This window comes from Miniopterus natalensis, chromosome 9, assembly GCF_054644295.1.
Source record: "Miniopterus natalensis isolate mMinNat1 chromosome 9, mMinNat1.hap1, whole genome shotgun sequence".
Taxonomy (NCBI): domain Eukaryota; kingdom Metazoa; phylum Chordata; class Mammalia; order Chiroptera; family Miniopteridae; genus Miniopterus; species Miniopterus natalensis.
Window position 1 is genome coordinate 74096051 of NC_142089.1, and position 22689 is coordinate 74118739.

General features: G+C 44.3%; 1 protein-coding gene and 2 pseudogenes across 3 annotated transcripts in view; 1 reads left to right on the forward strand and 2 right to left on the reverse strand.

Moving 5' to 3' along the window:
* RREB1 (ras responsive element binding protein 1) overlaps positions 1–4578 on the reverse strand; it is a 127688-nt gene extending 123110 nt beyond the window's left edge. For all 3 annotated transcript variants that reach the window (XM_016202419.2, XM_016202420.2, XM_016202418.2), the window contains exon 1: positions 4364–4578. The gene's annotated coding sequence lies outside the window, so the exon portion shown is untranslated. The remainder of the gene's footprint in view (positions 1–4363) is intronic.
* LOC148092506 (uncharacterized) lies at positions 4481–5417 on the forward strand (annotated as a pseudogene).
* A 9541-nt stretch (positions 5418–14958) lies between these two features.
* Positions 14959–15808, reverse strand: LOC107529110 (small ribosomal subunit protein uS5 pseudogene; annotated as a pseudogene).
* Positions 15809–22689: the final 6881 nt, after the last annotated feature.

A 22689-nucleotide genomic window follows, 5' to 3' on the forward strand; every position in this document is an offset into this window, starting at 1 on the left:
GGACTTGCCTTTCAACCAAGAGATGATTACCAGCCATGGCTTCAGTTAGACTTCAACCATTTTATCTCAATGAAAAACTCCAATATCCTTTAACATACTTATGGCAGAAATGTAATGTAAATCACATTTTTCCCCTAACAGTTTGTCAGTCCTTCCAAAGATATACTAAACCTAATACAATTATTTTTTTGAAGGTATTAAGAACTGGGCTTAGTTAACTGAGATGGGGAAATGGAGTAAAGAGGGGGAGGAGCCCTATCAAAACCTGAGGGAATGATAATTTCAGTAAAGGGGTAAGAAAACTATGTCCTGTTATCAGGAGAGACTATATTGCATACTTTCTACTGCTACTATACTGCATTTCTATCTTTTAAGTGCAAATCTGTTTAATAAGGAGTGAAGTAAGATATTGCTTCATGTATTAGGTAGATTTCCTAAAACCAACTAAAAATTCTGTTATTTGTAAATGAAATACATGATGTTACTCACACCTATCCTCCAGAAGGGAAGGTTTAACCTGAACACACAGGTAATAGGCTAGAAGTCCGCCCAGACAAGCTGCCATCTGACACCGGAGTTGGTCAGAGAGCATGAACTTCAATTAAAAGACACTTTAAAAAGAAAAAGTGATTATTTAAATATAACAAAAACAAAACAAACTTAACACCATATCTTTCTGGGTCAAAGGACATGGAGGACTCAGAAATCAATTAAATCTAGTAAATAATGTAAACCGAAGAAGCGCTCCCTTTCAAAAATGCTTTGGTTAATTTTAGCATCCTTCTGTTTAGCTGCTTAGCAACCCTTATCCTATGACCTTTTGAGCATCACCTACTTTTCAGAAGGATAATGAATAGAAACATCAAAAGGATTCACTTCTGACTGTTTCTAGTGAATATGTTTAACCAATTTTTGTAGGAGTTAAATTTATATTAATTATGCCATACAAATCCCTACAAGAGTAGAATTTTTAAAACTTTATTAATTAGGAAATAGCCTTTGCTGAAGGTAATAAATGATGTTGACAACTGAGCGTAAGATAGCAAGCAAAAATTTCCAAACTGACCTAGGAAGTGGACCAACATAGCAATTTAAAATGGAACAGAAAAATGAAAGCTACATAATAGCAACCGGCTACTGCCTGCCATACAGCAAGTAACTAATAAACAGCTGTACATCAGGTGAAGGATTAACAAGGTTAGCTTTATTTCCCCCCTTCAATATTCTGTACCTGTCTTGGATGTAAATAAGACGTCAGGAGTCAGCCTGAAGAAACCTAAAATAAAAGACCCTTGAGTCAAAAGGTCACTCTTGTTGGATGATGTAAACAGTTAGGAATGGATGCTCGACCTGTGCCAGCTGAGTCAGACCCATCTTCCCCATCACATAACAAACACTTCTCTGCCATGAGGGCTTAGACTCTTAATTTTCTAATGATAAATTAATATCTAGAAAAACTCAGAGAATCATATGCCATATAAGAGTAAGCATCAGCAGCACCTAAGAGTATCACATAACCAGCAAATACTCTTTAAAAAAACAAAATATCCTAAAATGCAACCAGCTTAGCAGTATTTTTAAGAATGATAAAACAGTGCAAAGTGCAAGTTCATTAACAACCTAAAATGGAGCACGAGCTAAACAAATAACTAAATCAAAGGGCTCTCCCTTTCTTTTGTAAAAAGGGGGTAGGAGGGAAGGTATTTTTTCACACATTTAAAACTTGATAAAAGCCATTCAAATGTTTAATTCATCAGTGTAACCAAAGCTTAAAACACATCAAAGCAGGATCCATCAGCCGGTACCCAGAAGGCTCCCTCCAAAGAGCAGCAATAAAAAAAACAAAAACAACCCTAAAATTAGTGGCTCACCTTTGCATAAATTTGAAGAGTCATTCTGAACCTATTCCTTCAAAAGTTCTCTGTGACTCTTGAAGGAAGCATACAACTAAGCGTTTGCAAAAAAAGAAGAAGAAAGAAGTTTTAGCCTTAGACTTCCGGGTTACATTGTGTTAGAACTGTACCTGCCTACTCGAAATCGCACCAGATCTGGGCGATGCTTTTTAAGGACGAAGCTGCTGATGGTGGCTGGGGGCACCCCCCCAAGCAAAACAAAACAAAAACCATCCCTTTCTTTGCAGTTCCTTTTCCTCCACCTTCCCCTTCAACTGAAACTTATTTCAGAATACACTCACGTGCATGCACAGACCACTGCACAGCTGAAGAAAAAAGATCTCAAAAATATGGGATGCACATTAGCAACTCAGCCTTTACAGAAATCATCTCAAGTCTCCTCTTCAAGACAGAAATACCTCGCTATTTCCAGCATCCCTATCCAACAAGCAATCTTTATTTCCATTGGTTTTCAAAAGGCTCAGCTTAAATCTACACTCTAAAACAAGCAGGAGGGTTAATTCTGCGACGGATGAAAATCTTCGGGCAGGTTTTTTTCAGCACACCAAAAGTTCTATTTTTTTATTCCCCCTTCTATCCCTCTCCACTACCATCACCGCCCCCATCTCCCCCCCAAAAAAGAAAAAAACTCCAAAGTGCCCCGAATGTGTGCTGCTGCTGGCTCTGAAGCCGTGTAGAATTTCGTAATGGAATGTGAACTGCTCGTCCGGATCTGGGCTCACGTTCTATCTTCTAACCAGTAAGGATCGAGGGAGGGCAAATCTGCTGAGCAAGGAGAAATACTTTCCTCCTCTTTTATAACCCATCACGGATGCACCGCGGGCGCTGGACGCGAGCTGCGTGCGGCGCCTGTCAACCGGCCCGCCCGCCAGCGGGTCCCCGCGACCCGGGGGTCCTCGAGCCCCCGGCGTCCCTCCTCCCCCCGGGGCCGCACTCCCCCCCCCCCCCGCGCCGGAAAAGTAAAGTAGCCCCGCCGAGCAGCGGGCTCGGCCGCCGCCTCCCGCACTCACGAGTTTCGCTCGGCCCCTCGAGCGGCAGGGGAGCGAGTCACCACATCCTCGACGCGACCCTCGGCCCGGTTCAGAAAACACGCCGCGTCCCAGGGAGGGGGCCGGCGACGGGAAGGACCTCCCCGCTCCTTAGCAACCATTAAGGTCGCAGTTTCCTAAGAGACCGCGAGCGGGGAGGGGGTGCGGGGGGCTGAGCCCGAGGCTGGGGGGCGCGCTCGGTCCCCAGCCTCTCGACGACGACGCCCCCCCCCCCGCCCCCTCTGGGCGCTGCGGGCCGGGATGGGAGGAGGAAGGGAAGCCCCAGAACTCGCAAAAAATTGGTCCAGCGGGCAGCGGACAAAAGTTTCCGAGCGCACTCCACAGCTGGGAGGCGAAGCGGGCCCCGGCGGCCGGCCCCGCCTCGGATGCTCCCGGCCTCCTTCCTGTGCTCGTGACGGCGCCGGGCGCCGAGCCCCCCCCCCCCCCCACCGCGATGCAGGCTCAGCTCCACACCGATGGCTCCCACGAAAACACGTACACCGCCAGCGGAAGGGCCAGGGAACAATACGCGGACAGGGCTCCGGCCCCCGCCTCCCCTGGTCACCGGGGCGGTGGTCGGCGTGACCCCCAGCCACGAGCCCGGAACGGGCGAGGGCGCAGGGCTACCCGCGGCCGCCTCACGGCCGGCGCCGTCCGCCAGGGAGGATCAAAGTCCGCAAAGCAGGGCGCGGCGGATGCTCCCACCGCGCAGCCCGAGCGGGCACCCCCGAGCCGGCACCCTAGGCGGGTACCCCCGGATACCTTGCGGCCGCGGGCAGGCGCCGTCATCTCCGCGCTGCTCGGCCCGAGAGGGACTCGAAAGTATGTAGGAGAAAAGTTTCCCCTCCCACATGGGGGGAGGATGTCGGGGGAGCGAGGGCGGAAGATGGAGAGCAGCGCTGGGAAGATGTTTCTGGCCGGCGGTGCGTGCACCATCCGAGTCCCCACGGTGCTGGTTAAAAATAAATTGGGCGGCGGGCGCGGCGGCGCGGGTCGGGCTGGATTCCTGCGCTCGGACGGCTAATATGGATGCGCATCAGGTCCTGGCGGCGGGGCGCTGCGGCGGCCGCGGCAGCTCGCGCTGGGAGCTGGTTGGCAGAGCCGGCGGCTCGGGAAGGGGAAAGGAGCGGAGGAAGGGGAGGAGGAGGGGGAGGAGGAGGAGGAGCGGCCCGGCGCGCAGCCCGTGGGGAGAGGGCTGCCCGGCTCATCCCCGGCCGGCCCCACCGCCCCGAGCGCACGCAGCGCGGCGTGGGGCGCTCCGGTCCTCGGCTCCGGGAAACGGCGAGTTTGAAAAGTACAACGCGCCCTGCAGACTTCGCCCTCCCCATCCCCAAAAGTTCTTTAAAAGGTCGCTCCCACTCAGTCCCAGACATCTCGCTGCCACCCGAGTCCCGCGAGCCGGAACCCCGGGCGCGTACTTACGGCACGGCAGGGCGCTGGGCTCCCGGGCATGATGCCGTGGGGACCGGTGGGCTTTGGGGAGAGAACGAGGAGAGATGCAAACTTGTTCCGGAAAAGGAATCAAAATGGCGTTTCTGGATGTGCAAAGTTCATCAACTCCGTAGTCACTTCCCCTCCTCCTCTTCTCCCACAGGGAGGGAGGTGGGCGAGGAGCTGGCGACCCCGGCGCCCCAGCCGTCGTCCCGGCCCCCGCCTCGGCCCCCCGCCCCGCTTCCTCGCCCGCACGCTCGGAGACTCGCTCTCCCCCTCTCACCCTGATAAGTAGACACATCACGTGTTGCTCCTGCCAGTCTCCTGGGGACGTGTTACTGAACGGCCGCGGCGGCGGCTCGGCCGGGGGTGGGAGGGACCGCGGTACCCGCCTGTCCCCCCCGCCTCGATTTAAGCGGGGTGACCGCAGTTTCCATCCCGGGATGGATGGAGGTGGAGTCCCCCACCCCACCCCCACCGCTGCCCCAGGTTTGCCCCACGCCCTCCGCAGGCGCCTCGGGCCAGGGGATGGGTCCGGCCGCCCCCGGGGAAGGGTCGCGGCGGCCGCCGCCGCCCAGCTCGAGCCCGAGCAGCCCCGCGCTCGCGGGCCGGCCGCCTCCCGGGACCACCGCGCCCCCTCCCCTCCCGCCCCTCGCGGCGGGCGACGCCGCCTCCAGCTTTCCATCACCGCACTCCGCGGTTTGTTTCACTATTTTAACAGAGGAAGGGAGACAGGCGGCAGTGCCCGGGAGGCGAGAGAGGGGCGCCTCGGGGGCCGGGACGGGTGGCGTGGGGGTCGAAGTGCCCGGCCTGGCACCGCCCCTCTCGGTCTCGATGGGAGGGTGAGCCCCACCCGCGCCGCTCCCTCTCCACGCGGTCCCCGCTCCGCATCCAGGTGGGGCGAGCAGATGCTGAGACAGGAGATTTAGGAACTGGCGCTTCACTGGGCCCCCAACTAAGGGGTGTTTCTCTGCAGGGCGCGGTCCCTCTAGCTCCGGTGCTGCCATCCGGGAGCGTGTTCTCCGTCCAACAAATTCAACGCTGACTTGGCCTTTGTCAATCTTTTCTTCACCACACTCCCCAACCGATGCTCAAGGGGGGGGGGGCTGTGGCCCCCAGGGGGCCGAGGAGGGCAGAGGCTTCTAGCGCCCCAGCGTCCCCACCCCCTGAAGGAAGGGCTGGTGCTGTGTCATCCGCATCGCCCTCCGCGGCATCGGGGAAGCCACATGCAATATCTCTTTCTCTCAGAGGGCTCCTGTTTCAGCTCCGAGAAGCAGGGGCCTCCCAGGAGCCGCTCTCCATCTCCGCAGCTCCCACCACCACGCTGCGGCCCGGGCTGCTGAGGCCCAAGTTATCACAGGGCCCAGGGCAACCAGGCCTGGGCTAGGCTTCCTCCGCAGAGCAGCTGACATGTTTCCAACTGTTAATACTTTTCGTACTGAGGTTCTGAAAGGGCCTGTTCTCAGCCTTTGGAAACAACTTCAGACAGATAAAGGGTGACTGTGGTTGTGGAAAATAAACACCACCACACACCCCAAATCCTAAAGACAAATATGCCTCTTAACTAGTTGCAGAGAATACTACTGTAGAATTATGCATTTTAGACGAGTTAGGCAAGGTGATGTTATACACACAGAGAGCTTGCTACTCTACTATGACCTTTGACCCTGACTCCACCACTGCAGCTCCTCTGAGGACACCTGCACACCACACAAAGTTTTAAGTCCAATCATGGGCCTTTAATTTGCAGCCTTCAGTGGAACTCGAGTTTTCAGGGCTGCAGGCAGAAGTGTCCGTCTAGGCATGGACTAAGTGGATGGGTTCTGGCCAAGAGAGAACTCTCTAGAACCAAGCAAAAGCTCATTACCTCTGACTTGAGATAAGAGGGCTAGTCCACTGCCCAAGAGGGAACTAATTCAGCTGGCTCTTTCTCTGACGTCCAGATTCATCAAAATTAAGTTTTCAGAACCTGTTATGTTTCCCATGGTCTACTGTTTACTGAGGAAAACTCTACCCAAAGAAGCTGTAGCACTTGCACTTTTCTGAGTCTCTCCCTACCCCCACCCCATCTCCCCAAGTGTATTATCAAATGCTTTTTTGAAGACGGACCTGCCCTGGGAGGAAATGGCAATTCTCTAAACAGGCGTAATAGTTCACAGTCACCACAGAATTGGTGTCTGGAGCTTCAAAGTTGTAATGTGTTCTGAAGAGAAAGCAAAGGAAGGGCCGTGTGGGGAATGCTACTTTATTCATTTGCCCTGCCTTGGATTCAGGAATTAGCCTTTCCTGGTTTCCCCAATCACTGGTGGGGTTTGAGTGGGAACAATATCAAAGTTGGAATTTTGCTTGTGATTTAACTTATTCTGTAAAATACATTACACTTGCAAAGCTACATTAATTTTCATGACAAATCACCACCTTTATAATGTCACATAGATAACACTGGCAACTAAAAAGAGAGAGAAACCAGTATAAAAGTAACTTTTAAAAATTGAATTCTAATGATTCTGGGTCCTATGTTCATCTTTTCTAGCTAGCTAATAAACTTGCAAGTCAGATAACCCACTGAAAGATCTGTTTGTTCATATTATGTATAAATATCATTTATCTGACAAATATCAAATATCTAATAGGTAAAAAAAAGTCATACTATCAAAACCACAATGAAATGCTACTTCACATCCACTAGGACGGCTACAATAAAAAAGACAGATCATAAGTGCTGACCAGGGTGTGGAGAAACTGGAACCCTCATGCATTGCTGGTGGGAATGTAAAATAGTGCAGCTGCCTTTAGAAACAGCTTGGTATTTCCTCAAAATGTTAAACATTGAGTTACCACATGACCCAGTTATTTTACTTCTAGGTACATACACAATAAATAAAAACATATGTCCACATGAGAACTTGTACTTGAATGCCCATAGCAGCATTATTTATAATAGCTTAAAAGTGGAAACAGCCCAGATACTCATCAACTGATGAATGGATAAACAAAATGTGGACTATCCATACATGGAATATTATTCAGCCATGAAAAAGGAAGAAAATACCAATATATACTGCAACATGGATCAATCTAGAAAACATGCTAAATGACATAAGCCAGGCCCCAAAGGACAAATATTATATGTTTCTGTTTCTATGAAATGCCCAGACTAGGCAAATCTATAGAGACAGAAATTAATGTTTTCCTAGGGCTGAGGGTTTGGGGGGAAATGGGGATTGAGTGCTCATATGTACAAGGTTTCTTTTTTGGGGTGATAAAAGTGTTCTAAAATTGATTGTGGTGATGGCTGCACAATTCTTAATATTATAAAACCATTGAATTGTATACTTTAAATGGGTGAATGGTATGGTATGTAAGTTATATCTCAATAAAGCCGATATGTATTTACATATATGAAATTGCTTTAGGTTCTATAGTGGAGATATGATACAAAAATGGATAATTTATAACCCATGCCTTAAAAGAGTTCATAATCTGCCCTAGCTGATTTTGCTCAGTGGTTAGAGTGTCGGCCCGTGGACTGAAGAGTCCCAGGTTCAGTTCTGGCCAAGGGCACGTACCTTGGTTGCAGGCTCAATCCCCGGCCCAGTTGGGGTGTGTGCAGGAGGCAATCAATCGATGTGCTTCTCTCACATCTCCCTCCCTCCCTCCCTCCCTCCCTCCCTCCCTCCCTCCCTCCCTCCCTCCCTCCCTCCCTCCCTCCCTCCCTCTCTGAAAAGCAATGAAAAAAATACCCTCAGGTGAGGATTTTTAAAAAATTTACAATTTAATCTCTGTACATGAAGTAATCATGAAATGCAAGCCAGCAACATATATGAGAACCATCAACTAGATACAAAATTCAGGGGTTCAGAGAAAAAGAGGTCATTTCTAATAAGAATAATCAGGGAAAGCTTCATGGAAGAGAAAGCAATGGAGTTGAGACATGGAGAAGGTCCAGTAATTTCGTAGTGGAGATTGGGATTAGAAACAGCAGGTGCAAAGGCATGACTGTAGCAAGTCATGAGTCCTGTTCAGAGATCATTAAGGATTCCAGTGAGGCTGGATTATAACAGATACAGGAATATATGCGTGATGAAACTGCAAGGTAAACAAGCTGAGGCTATCCCACAAAGCATTTTGAATACCATCCATGGAAAACCTTAGGTCCGAGGGCCTGAACTAGGGTGCAGGTAGAGGGAATGGAGCACAGATGATCAAGACCCATTTCAGAGGAAGAAGTGACAGAAAAGCAACTGGTGGACTGGGAATGTGGGTGTAAACAAGTGAGGGCCAAGATAATGCCTGGGTCTTAGCCAGGTGAGTGAGAGAATGAATGACAAAATGAGAGTCAGAGGTTGGGGCCCATGGAGGAGGAAGGTGCCAGGCTAGGTGATGTTGAACTGTATGGAAAACACAGAGTTCTGCCATGAGAGAGAATTAGGAAGAAAAAAGATGTGGACATTGGAAAAGGCCACTTGGAGGAGATGACACATCTGCTGAATCTCACAAGATGTGTAGGTGTCCCCGAGGCAGAAAGGAGGGCCAAGGCCCTTCAGGCAGAGGGAGCAGTGAGTAGTAAGCTCAAGGGCAAGACGAGGAAAGCAAGGTCAGTTCCCTGAACTGCAAATATGTACCTCTGTGGCTGGACCAGAGCGAGGAGGGGAGGCAGTAAGAGATGAAACTGGAGAAACAGGCAGTGGGTCGGACCCCCTAGAGCCCTGTGCACCTCGCAGCTAGAGTGCACTTCATCCAACACTGAGGCCCTGAACGGGCTTAAGGAGGAGAGTAGACAGAGCCTCCCTCATGGTGCCGTGGAGAAGGGTCTGGAGGACTCGAGACAGGAAGGCTAGTTAGGAATTAAGAGAAGAGTTCATCTAAGAAGCAATAAGGACCTAGTAAGCCACTGGCTGCAGAGGTGGAGAGAAATGGATTGATTTGAGACATAATTAGGACATAGATTCAACAGAATTTGACCAATTTGATACAAGAGCAAAAAAAATCCCTCTGGAGCACTGGCGAAGAGGTGTGTCACCAAAAGAAGGCAAATCACTGCAGCAGTGGCAGAGTGACCAATGACAGTGCAAGGATTAAAGCAAAAACAGTGAGACAGGCAGAGGGACTAAAGGCAGGAGATGGTAAAGAGATGGAATCCACTGGGCTTGGTCCCAAAGGGTTGTGGCGTGAGAAGGGAATGAAGGAAGGCTGCTTCTCTGGTCCCAGGTTTGGTTACCTGGATGGGTGGCGGGTCCGTTCACCAGTGGCATGAGTGGTGGGCAGAGGCCAGTGGTGTGTGGAAGATGAGAAGAGGCTGGACCCTGGAAAAAGGCCTGGCGAAACATCTGAGAGATGGAGAGGAGAAACAGTGAAGGGCTAGAGGTTGAACCCAGGGAAATGCCTGCAATTAGGTGGCAGAAGAAGGAATGACAAGAGGTCTCTCATGTTCCTCTAAAGCAGCAGAACAGCCAAGGAAGTAGGGGCTGCCAAGGGAAAAGGTGGTTAAGAGTGTTAAGATACAGAGAAATAAAGGCAAGTAGCTGAAAAAAAGGTAAGATCGGGCAAACTAAGTTGATTTGAGAGTGGAAGGCAGGGGCCACAAAACAAGGGGTTAAAGAGTGACTGGAAGAAGAGGAAGTGAAGGCCATGCTCCGTGAGAAGTTAGGTGACAAAAAGGACAGAAAGGAAAGTACCAAGAACATGGGTAAGAGCAGCTAATATTTACTGAACATCCCTGTGTGCCAGGCACTGTTCTAAGGGCCTCGTGTGTACTGTCTTGCTTCCTCCGCTCCACCTCCAATCTGGCAGGTGCTATTATCTCACCCATTCTACAAACGAAACTGAAACAGAGTCCCGACATCACACAGTTGGTACACAGAGCTGAGATGCACACCAGGCAGTCTGACCCCAAAAGTTGTTGTCACTGCTGTTGTTAGTTGAGAACTAGTTTGCCAATAACAATGCTTACTTGACTATCTTGACTCATCTCAACAAAATGCACGGGGCTGGACTTTTGCAGAAGGGCCACTGTTATCTGTGCAGTTGTTTATCAAGGATTTAATTGGAAAGGTATGGAAAGTACAGCATTAAGTGTTGCTCAGTTGCTTTCTAACCATCTCTCCTTCACATCAACCTAAGAGATGAACCTCCTTCTGTTCCCCAAGAATTACACGCCATATGTGCGGACTATATTCTACAGCTGTAGCCGGATATTCTATGTACCCAGCACAGTAGGCTAGAGATGATCTACCAGGGTCCACCCTCTTAATGTCTACACCAGTGGTTCTCAACTGGGGTGATTCTGACCCCTGAGGGATGTTCAGCAATGTCTGGAGACATTTTTTGGTTGTCACAAGTTGGAGGAATGGTATCACTGGTATTTACGGGTCGAGGCCAGAGATGCTGCTTAATATCCTACAAGGCACAGGACAACACCCACAACAAAGAATTACCAAGGCTCAAATGGCAAGAGTGCTGAAGTTGAGACTCCTTGCTCAACAGTGCCTTGAAAGTTATCTCTAGGAATATCAGAGTCTGGAAAGGGGTTTAGAATGGGTAAACCACCCAGACCATTTATGTGAGCAGGAAAGGAATGTAGGTCCAGAGGGGAGAGAATACATAAATATGAGACAGAAACAACTTTTGAAGGAAGGTGTGTCTGTGTGTGTGTGTCTGTGGCAGAGAAGAAATGGTAGAAAGATCATACTTGGGGAAAAGAAGGATAATTCATATTCTATGATGGGGGGAGGGAAAAATAGTAGTAGGCACCTACTGAGAATAGTCATGGGAGAAGGCGCTTGTGGGGGTTCCCATCGATGGCTCTGAATGGGGAGAAGCAGCAGCGCCGAGAGCCAGGGAGCAGCAAGGGGCTGAGGCTCAGAGGGAAGAACCCAGGAATCGGTGGTAGGAGGGCTCAGCTCTGTTTTAGCTTCAATACCATGGAGCCGCAGAGGAAAGCAAACATATGGTAGGGATTACTGCCGGTTGGAAATTGAAATGAGTAAAATCCATCACAAGGGGGATGACACCGGCAGGGGCTGGGGCTGTGGGAACAGGGAGTGGTCTAGGACCCAAAGATGAGGAAGGAAAGCAGGTTCAGTGGCTGGGAGGGTGAGGCAGGGTGAGGGAAAGGGGGGCTGAAAGTGGGGAAACAGGGACAGAGACCTCAGGGAAAAGAGGGCCAAAGGACTCTTGTGAGATGGAGCAGAACTCCTACTGACGAGGCTGAGGATTGGAGAAAACTATAAAAGGCCAGAGGACGCACTCTTTACATGGACGGTCCTGTCACTGAAAATGAAGGAGGGGACGGGCTTGAAAGGAAAAATTGAAGTTGGTATCAGTAGGTGACCTGGGTACAGACTAGAAGAAGCAGGCATAACCAGATGTCACCAACGTCAGAGGAGGTATTATGGACTAAATTGTGTCCCCCCCCAAATTCCATGTTGAAGTCCTAGCCCCCAGGACCTCAGAAGGTGACTGCATTTGGAGATCGGGCCTTCACAGAGGTAATTAAGGTAAAATGATATCATTAGGGTGTCCTTATAAGAAGAGATTAGGACACAGACACACACAGAGGAAAGACCAGGTGAGGACACGGAGAAAAGGGAGCACCTACAAGCCAAGGGGAGACGACTCAGAAGAAACTGCCACTGCCAACATCCTGATCTCAGACTTGCAGCCTGAGAATGTCAGGAAATACATTTCTGTTGTTTAAGCCACCCAGCCTGCGGTACTTCCTTACGGCAGCCCAAGCTGACTGATGCAGGAAGGAGGGACTAGAAGAAGATGGTGAGCCTGGTATGGAAGGGACAGTAGGGAACGTGTTCGGGGACTCTACGGCCCCGCCAGTGACCTGGGACTAGTCTTCCTGCGGAGGGGCTTTTAGAGGAAGCAATGTCTCTAAGGAGAAAGCAAGTTCCCATCAGGATGTGGAGGTAGGGGAAGTGCTGTGGAGAGGCCTGCGAGTTAGATTCCTAGAACAAAGGGTTCCCCGGCCTGAATGGATGGGCTGTCCCTTGAAAGTGGGAACAAGTCTTGGCTAATGGTCTCTCCATCCCAGCACCAGCGCAGGACCGGCACACTGCAGGTCCTTAAAGGATATATTTTGCAAAGTGTGCAGAGGGAGAATAGGTACATAAGTGGGGTGGGAATGACCTGGAAAGGGCTGGGGGCATAGGAGAGTTGCTGGAGGAAGGGGTTTGCTGAGGAGTGGCAAGTAAGCAGACGGCCGAGAGGCAGGGGTGAGATGTCATTTAGAATTTCCAAACCCCTGCAGTTTAGCTCAGTGCTCCCTCTCAGACAGCAGCACCGTCATGGGATGGGCTACTGAGAACACCTCTACTGAGAACACCTTAATGATGTATTTAGGGTATTTGTGTTACCCTAAATACATCATTACTTTACCCCGACCACTTAAGGAATGCATTATTTCCGATGGCTGGTGGTTTTCCCTTTGAATTGCCACATGGAATAAAAACTTCTAAAATGTACTATGCACTGCCTCATTTTTTCCCTCCCTTTTCTAAAAAAAAATCAGAAAGTTAATATATAAACAAATTATTATCATAAACTTCAAATATTACATTGGATTGCCATACAAAGATTACTTTTTATAAACAAGATTTATACTAGGCCGCGAGATGGTCTCATCTTCAAGAAACTAGACATACCTGAGGCAGCTATTTGCTAGCATACCCTAGGACTCCACAGTAAGTTCCAATTTGAGTTTTTTGTCTGCTTCTATTATTTTTCCTCCCTCACTACCTGGGCTGTCACTTGTCACTTCTTTCTGAACTCAGTGAGCCCGGCAACAGCAACCTACTCTTCCCTAACAGTTTGTTTCTGATCCCCAGAGATCAGCGAGCAAGGTAACCAAGATTGTTAGAAACGGGCGGCTAGTAAGTGTGAGCACCAGCATCTCCTTTTGTTGCCCAGAAGCCAAAAGTTGCTTATTTCCTGATTCTCAGTTGGGTTTTAGATTGATGACTCATCATACTTCTAAACTATAAAAGTCATTTCAAAGATATCAGAACATTAGGGAAGGTTAAATAAATAACTCTTCTAAGCCAACCTTTCCTCCAAGACACAAGTTCATTACTTATTAGAATTTTTGAATGATTTAACTTCAGGGACCAGTTGTCTCCTCCTTCTGACTTCAGACAAGAGAGCAGAGACTAGAAAAAGTTGCTCTATTTTCACTGAATGGAGATTCTTTATTTGCTTAAAATACTAGTCATTATAATTAAATATTTGTTTTTTTCTAAGATAGAGCTCTTCATTCACAAACCAGAGTATAAAGAAGTGAAATAAATACTCTTTCAATAAGGAGTATGTACATGTACCTTTGTGTGTTCAATGGATGGGGAATGCATAGAACCAAAGTAAAATTTCTGCAATTTCAGGCAAGTAGACCCCAAACAGCACTTATAAGTGGAGACCACTGACAGTGCTTTAATATTCCCAATGACACTGTCCATACTGCCTGGCCACCGATCATCTTGATCACAAAATAGGTTCCCATATTCCCAGGTCCAAGGATCAGACCAGAGTTTTCAACTGTAAAAAGTGCTAAAGATGTTGCAGTAAATCACACAGCTAGATAGCTGTCAAAGACTCTCACCATTTGTAAACACCGAAGGTAACATGTATATCCTAGCACACAGAAAACTCTCTTTCTTTCCCTCAGAAAGAAAGAAAGTCAGATCTAGTGCTTGTGTGTTATTTCACGGTGAGCTGGGTACTGGGTGATTTTACCCATTGCCTCTGACTTCCATATGGCAATGGACTTGGCACTGTCAGGCACACTTCAGGTAAGGAATAGAACACATGCTCAAAAAATAAGTATGTAGGTTGACTTTATGTTACTTCATGTTACTAAAGAAGCTTGACACTCATTTACTCATTTATTCAGCCAGCAATTGGTAGGCACTGATGATGTTCCAGACTCTACATACAACAAGAAACAATCTCTGCCCTAGTGAGCTTACAGGCTAAAGATTTGTTATGTGCTGAACAACAAAATGTCATTAAAACTATAAAAGCTACACTACAGACTGCCTCCTCTGTGGGACCTTTTATAATAAAGCCAGTGTATGCCTTTGCTGTGGGCTGAATTGTGTCCCTGCCAAATTCATATGTTGAAGTCCTAGTCCCCGGTACCCAGAATGTAACTATATTTGGACAAAGGTCCTTTACAGAGGTAATTAAGGTAAAATGAGGTCTTTAGGGTGGGACATAATCCAAATGTGCTTATAAGAGAAGTAGATTAAGACACAGACACACAGACACACACACAGAGAAGACCATGTGAAGACGGAGGGAGGGGATCAACAAGCCAAGGAGAGAGGCCTCAGAAGAATATAATCAATAATACTGTGATAAATAGCATGGAGACAGATGATTACTAGAATTAGTGGGGTGATTGCATTGTAAGGTATTAAAATGTTGAACCACTATATTGTACAACTGAAATTAATATAATTAATATAATATTGTATACCAACTACACTTAAATGTTAAAAATGAACCTTGAGAATACTTAATTTCATTTAAAAAGTTCATTTTTAAACAGGCTTAATTCAATTTCTTTTTCTTGTATAAAATTATGTGGTAGCCACAGCTGGAACCTGGGTCCTCTGCACAGAAACTCTGGGGTGGTCTTTGCAAGATGGTCAGTGAGTTCCTGATAGGGAGACTTGGTGAACGCCATCTCTTTCCAGAGGCCGGGGGTGAGATAGCTGTGGGTCTTGGAGATGGCATCAAAGGTGGCCTCGGTGAAGTTGCCCAGGGTGGCAGTGCAGCCCCTGACTGAGGTGTAGCAGTCATTGATAGCAGCCATCAGCAGCAGCTTCTTGGGCACAGGAGCTGAGATGATGCCAGTGCCCCTGGGGACAGGGATGAGCTGTACCAGCACAGAGCCACAGCGGCCAGTCACCTTGCAAGGGACTATGTGGGGCTTTGGATCTTGTTCCCCTAGTAGCCTCCCCACACAGAGACAATAGAGAGCTTGGCCAGGATGATGGCCCCAACAGATGGCAGTGGCTACTTCCTTGGAGCACTTAACACCCAGGCTGACATGTCCATTGTAGTCCCCAGGGTGACAAATGCCTTGAACTAGGTCCTCTGGCCAGCATGGGTCTGCTTTTGCCCTGGCATAATCTTCAAAACCTCGTCTTGAGAGATGCCCCCAGGAAAAAGTCAATGATCTCAGATTCCTTGATGGGCAGGGAGAAGAGACAGATCTGCTCCAGGGACCTGATCATGTTGTTGACCAGGAAGCCCAGCTTGGTGATGGGGACCTACTCTTTGTCCTTGGCCTTGCCTCCTCAAAACTCTAGGCCTCTGCTAACTCCAAACGCGGGCTGCGACCTTGGCCTGATGCACTGCAAAAGCACCAGGGCCTCCCATTCCAGCACCCCCAGGGCCTCCTCCAGCACCCACGTCATCCACCATTTGGTGTTTCCTTGGAAAAGATGCTCATATACATAAAAGATGCTCATATGATGCTCATATATATATATATATATAAATAAATAGAGGAAGAGAGAGAGAGAGAGAGAGAGAGAGCTCAGGCAACACTGATCAGCTGCCTCCCACATGTGCCCAACCCGGGATCAAAACCACAACCTGGGTATGTGTCCTGACCAAAAACTGAACCACAACCTTTTCATGTATGGGAGGACACTCCAACCAACTGAGCCACACCGGCCAGAGCTCATGATATATTTTTCATGAAAAAAAAAAAAAAATAGCTGGCTACAAATAGATAATCCCATTTTTATAAACAATAAAAAATTATACTCACATATACATTTAAAGAGACAGAAGGGTAGACACCAAAAAGTTAAACAGTGGTTATTTCTGGGAAGAAGGGTTATGAGGGATTTCCTCTTTCACCATTCTGCTTATCTCTATTTTCTTATTTCTCTACAATAAAATACAATGATTTGTTATAAGGAAAAAAATTAGTTTCATTATATCACATGAAGTGACTCTCTTTAATGTCATGAACATCTGCACCAAAGTCAAGGATCTGAAGCAATTATCTACAGAATGTAATAGGCACTGCAGGTAATTCAAATTTTAAAACACACAGCCCTCTCCACACCAAATCCATTCCTCTTCCACACAATGTACCTTTACACTATAACTGCATCAGTTCTTCATATATCCTATGGATTACAGCCATAACATTGTGTATCAGATCACATTTTATTACTAAATTGAAATCCAAGTTTCAGGCTTTAGCTAAAAGAATAGTTTTTCTTTCTGTAGCTTCTCAGAAATTGGATTTTATAAAGCAAAACAAGGACTGCAAATATACTTGGATGTGGCAGATTACTTGGAAAGAGCATAGACTAGGACATGAGACAGCTCTGGGTTCCATCCTGGCTCCATCAGTTACTGGCTGTCACTAATACAGTTGTCCAATCTGGCAAACTTCAGTTCCTTCATCTACAAAACAGATGTAATTGCCACCTGGGCACTGTCATGAGGATTAAGAGATGACATGCATAAGGCATTAAAAAACAGCATCTGGTCCAGGGTAGGTGTCCAGTAAACTGTAACGATTATTATACATTTCAAACACATATATATTAATTCAATAAAAGTGTTAAGGTTACAGCAAATTCCCTATGTAATCTTTAAAAACACACACAAAACAGTCTTGGCTGGTGTGATTCAGTCTGTTGAGCAATCGCCAGTTCGATTCCTGGTCAGGGCACATGCCTGGGTTGCAGGCCTGATCTCCCATAGGGGGTGTGCAGGACGCAGCCAATCGATGTTGCTCTCTCACATCGATGCTTCTCTCTCTCTCTCCCTCTCCTTTCCTCTCTCTCTAGAAATCAATAAAAATATTTGAATAAATAAGTAAAATAAAACCCAGAAAAATGTCACATCCAGGTCATTATTTCTTAACCACTACATCATCATCATTCATTTATGAATATGATTATACAGCTGGATTTATATGTGTATGCATGTGTATGCATATAAGGTGCTTAGTTGCTCATAACATCTTAATGTTATGTAAATTATATTATGGTGACAACAGATAAGATAAAACAGAATGAAAATACTGACTTAGAAATTTTCTGCAGCATTATAACAGTGGTTTATTTTATAGAATGGGATACATCTGAGTGAGGTGACTCTGGTCAAATTGGTCCTGTTGCCTCCGGTGAATTTGAGATAAGTGCTGATTTTCACATGATTACTCCAATAGAGAACCCGAAGTGCACAGAGGGTAATAATATGCCCAACTTAAACAGCTGGGAAGTGGTGAAGCCAGGTGTGGAACCCAAGTCCTAGGAGTCTGTAGCCCAAGTTCGTTCTATTGCACTAAATAGAAGGACAGAAAAATTTAAATCTTCAGTAGGCTGTAAGTCTGTAGTTACATACAGAAACAAACTTGTAGTTTTAAAAAAAATAGACAGGAGGGAGAGGGGATGAGTACATCCAGATATTAAACATGCAATAAAGCTAGAATGTACATAATGTACATATGCTAGATATACTATGCTATGGTGCCAATGTAATGATAGACTGATAATGGAATCACGCAGAAAACCTGGAAGTAGTCGGGATATGAAAAAGATGGCATTTCAGATCACTGGGGGGAAGGATAGATTAGTCAACATAGTTGGAAAAATTGAAAGGGAAAAAATTTACACAAAATAGTAACATCACACTAACTTTACACAAAGGCTAAAACTTATTCCGAATGTTCTAAAGAATTAAATGTAAAATATAAAATGGTAAAAGAACCAGATGGAAAGTAGGTAAATATTTATCTGATCTTCAGGGGTATAAAAGGTGTTTTTTTTTAGAGAAAAGGAATAAGCCATAAAGGAAAAAGCCATGTTTTGTTTACATAACAATTTTAAATTTAAATACATAAAAGACACTGTAGGCTAAATTGAAAGGGAAATTATAAACCAGGAAAAAAGCCTCTTTACAGGCAGAGTGGGTTAAGAACCTCGATATAATAAAAGCTACGCTTTATTGAGTCCTTATTAGGTGTAAGGCAAGCTAAGCGCTTTGCACACAATATCTCATAATAATCCTATATGAGAGATACAATTAGTTCCACTTTTAAAATAAATAAATGGAAGCACTGAGTGGTTAAGAAGTAACATGTCCAAGGTCTAATAGCTGATGAGTAGCAGGACAGAGATTTGGGTGTTGAATTCTTTCTGAGTTCCACACTCCTAACTGCTATGCTCTATCTTGAGTCAACATAAAAAGAACACCTCAACTACAAAATCGGCAATGCAATTTACAGAAGAAAACATATAAATACTTAATAAACATATTTGTAATGTTCAACATCAGTGGTAAGAAAAGAAATGTACATTAAAACTTGCCATAAGATTCTTTCCCTAACAAATTAGCAAAAAATTTTTAAAATTTCAACATCTAATTTTGGCAAAGCTGAGAAAAACAGGTATATGTAGTGGGAATGATACTGTTTTCAATTACCTTAAACAGAAATTTGAAAACTTAAGCAATATGTCCTTGAAAATGTATACCTCTTTCAGTCATTCTACTCTAAGAAAAAGAATTATAGCACTGGCCAGTGTGGCTCAGTTGGTTAAGTGTTGTCCCATGCACCAAGAGGCTGCCAGTTCAACTCCTGGTCAGGGCACATGCCCAGCTTGTGGGTTTGGTCCCTGGTCGGGGTGTGTGCGAGAGGCAGCTAATTGATGTTTTTCTCTCACATTGATGTTTCTCTCTCTTTCTCTCTCTGAAAAAAACCAATAAAAACATATTTTAAAAACAGAATTGTAGCCTGGCTGGTGTGGCTCAGCAGTTGAGCACCGACCTAGGATCCAGGAGACCACGGTTTGATTCCTGATCAGGGCACGTGCAGGGGTTGCGAGCTCGATCCCCAGTAGGGGGCGTGCAGGAGGCAGCCGATCAATGACTCTTATCATTGATGTTTCTATCTCTCTCTCCCTCTCCCTCTCTCTGAAATCAATAAAGATATATTAAAAAAAAAAAAAAAAAGAAATGTAGAAACTTTCCCAAAGAGATATAGACAAAGATATTCGTATAAGGATGGTTATCGTTAAATTATTTGCCATTATGAAAAACTGAAAATGAGCTAAATACATACTAATAGGGCTTTGATGCATATATGGTAAAATACTCCCATGACAGAATAACATGTTAACCACTAGCAATCATGAAGTATAAAGCTACTTAAAATAGGAAAAATTCAAAATACAGTAAGTGGGGGAAAAAAACTTATAAAACTGTATGTAGCATTTTTAAGGTTTTTGTATTTGTCCACATTTTTCAAATTTCTACAATAAATACTGATTACTTTTACATTAGGAAAACAACTGTTATTTTAAAATACCAATAAACTTTAACCAGAAGATTACCTAGTTTAAGATTATAGAATTTAAATATGGTTTCTACTTAAAACTTAAATGTTTCAACTTTTGGTGTGCATGGGAATTCAAAGTAAGAATCAAGATTAAAAGGTTCCTGTGGGACCCAAACCAGATAAAAGCAAGGTATAGATTTCTATATAGAGAAACTAGGGATTAGGCCATTAAAAGGAAGATTTTCAACCCACCAGCTCACCCCCAGGAGATTAATTGCTTTCCAATATTCAAATCCATAAGAAGACTCATAAAGACCTCATACAGAGACAGGTAATTTTAGAGGAAATAGTAACCTGTATATTCAAGATAAGATTGATCCTTAATTTCTATCTTTCTTCCTAGGTAACATTAACATTGTAATTTATATATAAAGTTGTTCAAATTGTATGAATCTTCCAAGATAACTGATTTCTAATTTAAAAACACTTAAAAGGTAAGAAATGAAATATACTTCTCCAACATATAAACAGTATCTATTTCAAACCACAGCCAACATTTTAAAGGAAGTCCTTTAAAAATAAGAATAAAAATCTCCAAAAAAGAAAAAAATTATTTAGTATTGTTTTGTAAGTTTTTCTGGCCAATGCCATAAGACATGAAACAGATAAAGAGATTTAAATATTTGAAAGAAAAAGGTAACTATCATTAATTATAGATTATATCACTGTCTAACTAGAAAACCCAAAGAAATGAATGGAAAAATATATTTAAGAAAAATCTAATAGCAATAGCTATCATTTATTAAAATCCTGTATGTCCAATATTGTAGCACTGTATTCCCAGAGTTGGGCATCTGGTAAGTAGTAGAGCTAGGATTCAAACCCAAGTCTGACAATCCAAAGACTGCACAGACTGTGTTCTTTTCAATGCTTTGCTCTGTAAAGTGAATAGTTACAATGTGCATGTATGTGCGCGCACATGCACACACACACACATTTCCTATATGAAAGCAAAAACTATCACAAAAGTCCAATTTTTAAAACTCCATTCAAAAGCAACAAATTCATAAGGTTTGTGTGTAATCAATAAAAGGGAAAAAAACCACGTAGACATAACCTAAATAAGTATAGATATAATAAGAAATAGAGATGAAGCAAGATTTAGATAGGAATAAATTTTTATATTTAAAATATATATTCCAAATTAATTTATACGTTAAATGCAATTCTGATAAAAACCCCAACTGGGTAAAATATTTTATAGAGAGAAATATAACAAGATAATTCCTGCATGTGTCTGAAAGAAACAAACAGACCCTGGCCTGTTTGGCTCAGTGGTTAGAACTTCGGCCGATGGACTGAAGGGTCCTGGGTTTGATTCCGGCCAAGGGCACATACCTCGGTTGCAGGCTCAATTCCTGGCCCCATTCGGGGGGCAACCAATGGATGTGTCTCTCTCACGTCAATGTTTCTCTCTCTCTCCCCTTTCCACTCTCTTGGAAAAGCAATGGAAAAAATATCCTCAGGTGAGGATTAAATAAATAAATAAATAAACAAGTGAGACTAGAAAAAAATTTGCTAAAGAACTATAGGCAAAAGGGGTAGTATATATTACAATAATTATAAGTCTGTAATTAAAAGAGCCTGGGACTATGCAAGAAACAAACAAACTAATTTATAGAACAGAATAGATAAACTAGAAATAGATTTGTCTAATATACTTATTAGAAGTCAGTTTATGATCAAGAAAGCACCAGTAATCATCAGACATGGAAGGAATTATTCAGTAATTAGTTACTGTTGGAATAACTGGCTACCAATTTGGGGGAAAACATCAAGTTAAGTTCTTACCTCACACCATACACCAAATAAATTCTTTAGGATTAACTAAGTTAGAAATGTATTTTTAAAACAGAAAAATAAGACAAAACCAAAGTTTGTTATACTGCTGGAGAGAAAAAAAAAGTATCATACCACTGTAGGGGAAAGAAATTTTACAACTTAAATGCAAATAAGGAATAGACTATATAAAATTAGAAATTAAAGGCACATCAAGGAAAGAAAAACCATAAATGCTTAACTCAGCAATATTCAACTGGTGTGCCTCAAGAACTTTTAAAGCATGCAGTACCTGACTATTAGTCAGGGGCACTGGTCTCTTCTCCCTTAGACTGTCAAAAAAATGACAGCAGCCAACACAGCAATAGCCATCCACTGTGAATGAATCAAAATCATACCTATTTTCTTTTTTGTCATATCGGCAAAAATATATTTTTTGGTGTGCCGCAGAATTTTAGTAATTCATTTATGTGCCATGAGATGAAAAAGGTTGAAAATCACTGGCTGAAACATGTAGAAATCTGAACCATCTCAACGGCTCTCTCCCTGGAGCACACCGGTGTCTTTCCCCACCCTCTTCCCCAGGCATGTTTTCCTTGCCTCTCTCTTTTTCCTAAGCTCCAAAGCCCTTCAAAAACAAAACAAAACAACAACAACAAAAATACGAACCATCTCTATGTCAAAAATTAAAAACAAAAACGGAAAAAGGTATTTTGTAATAAAAAATTACAAGAGAAATATATATTAAGCAAAATCATTTTTAATTTTCCTCTTTCATTAGAAAAAAATGCCCGAAGTCCACCAAAATATAACAAAATAATACAAATACGTTCATTGCTGTATTGTTAATGGCACTGTAAATGGGCACAACCCTTTTGAAAAACTTTATTTACACACTATATGTACATATTATTACAGCTTTGTGTTTTAAAAAATGTTAGAAAGGACTGAAAAGGAAATTACAAAAAGAAGTGTGAGAAATGGTAATGGGTTATATATTTTCTATTTCTCAAATTTTATGTAATTGCATTACAGTATTTATTTTACCAATTTAAGTAGGCAATCTTACACGTATTGAACTTTATGTGTTATCCCCTTGCAGTACAGAATCTGGGATTGGAGACGCAATTTTCAAAATCATCTAAAAAGCAATCATTCC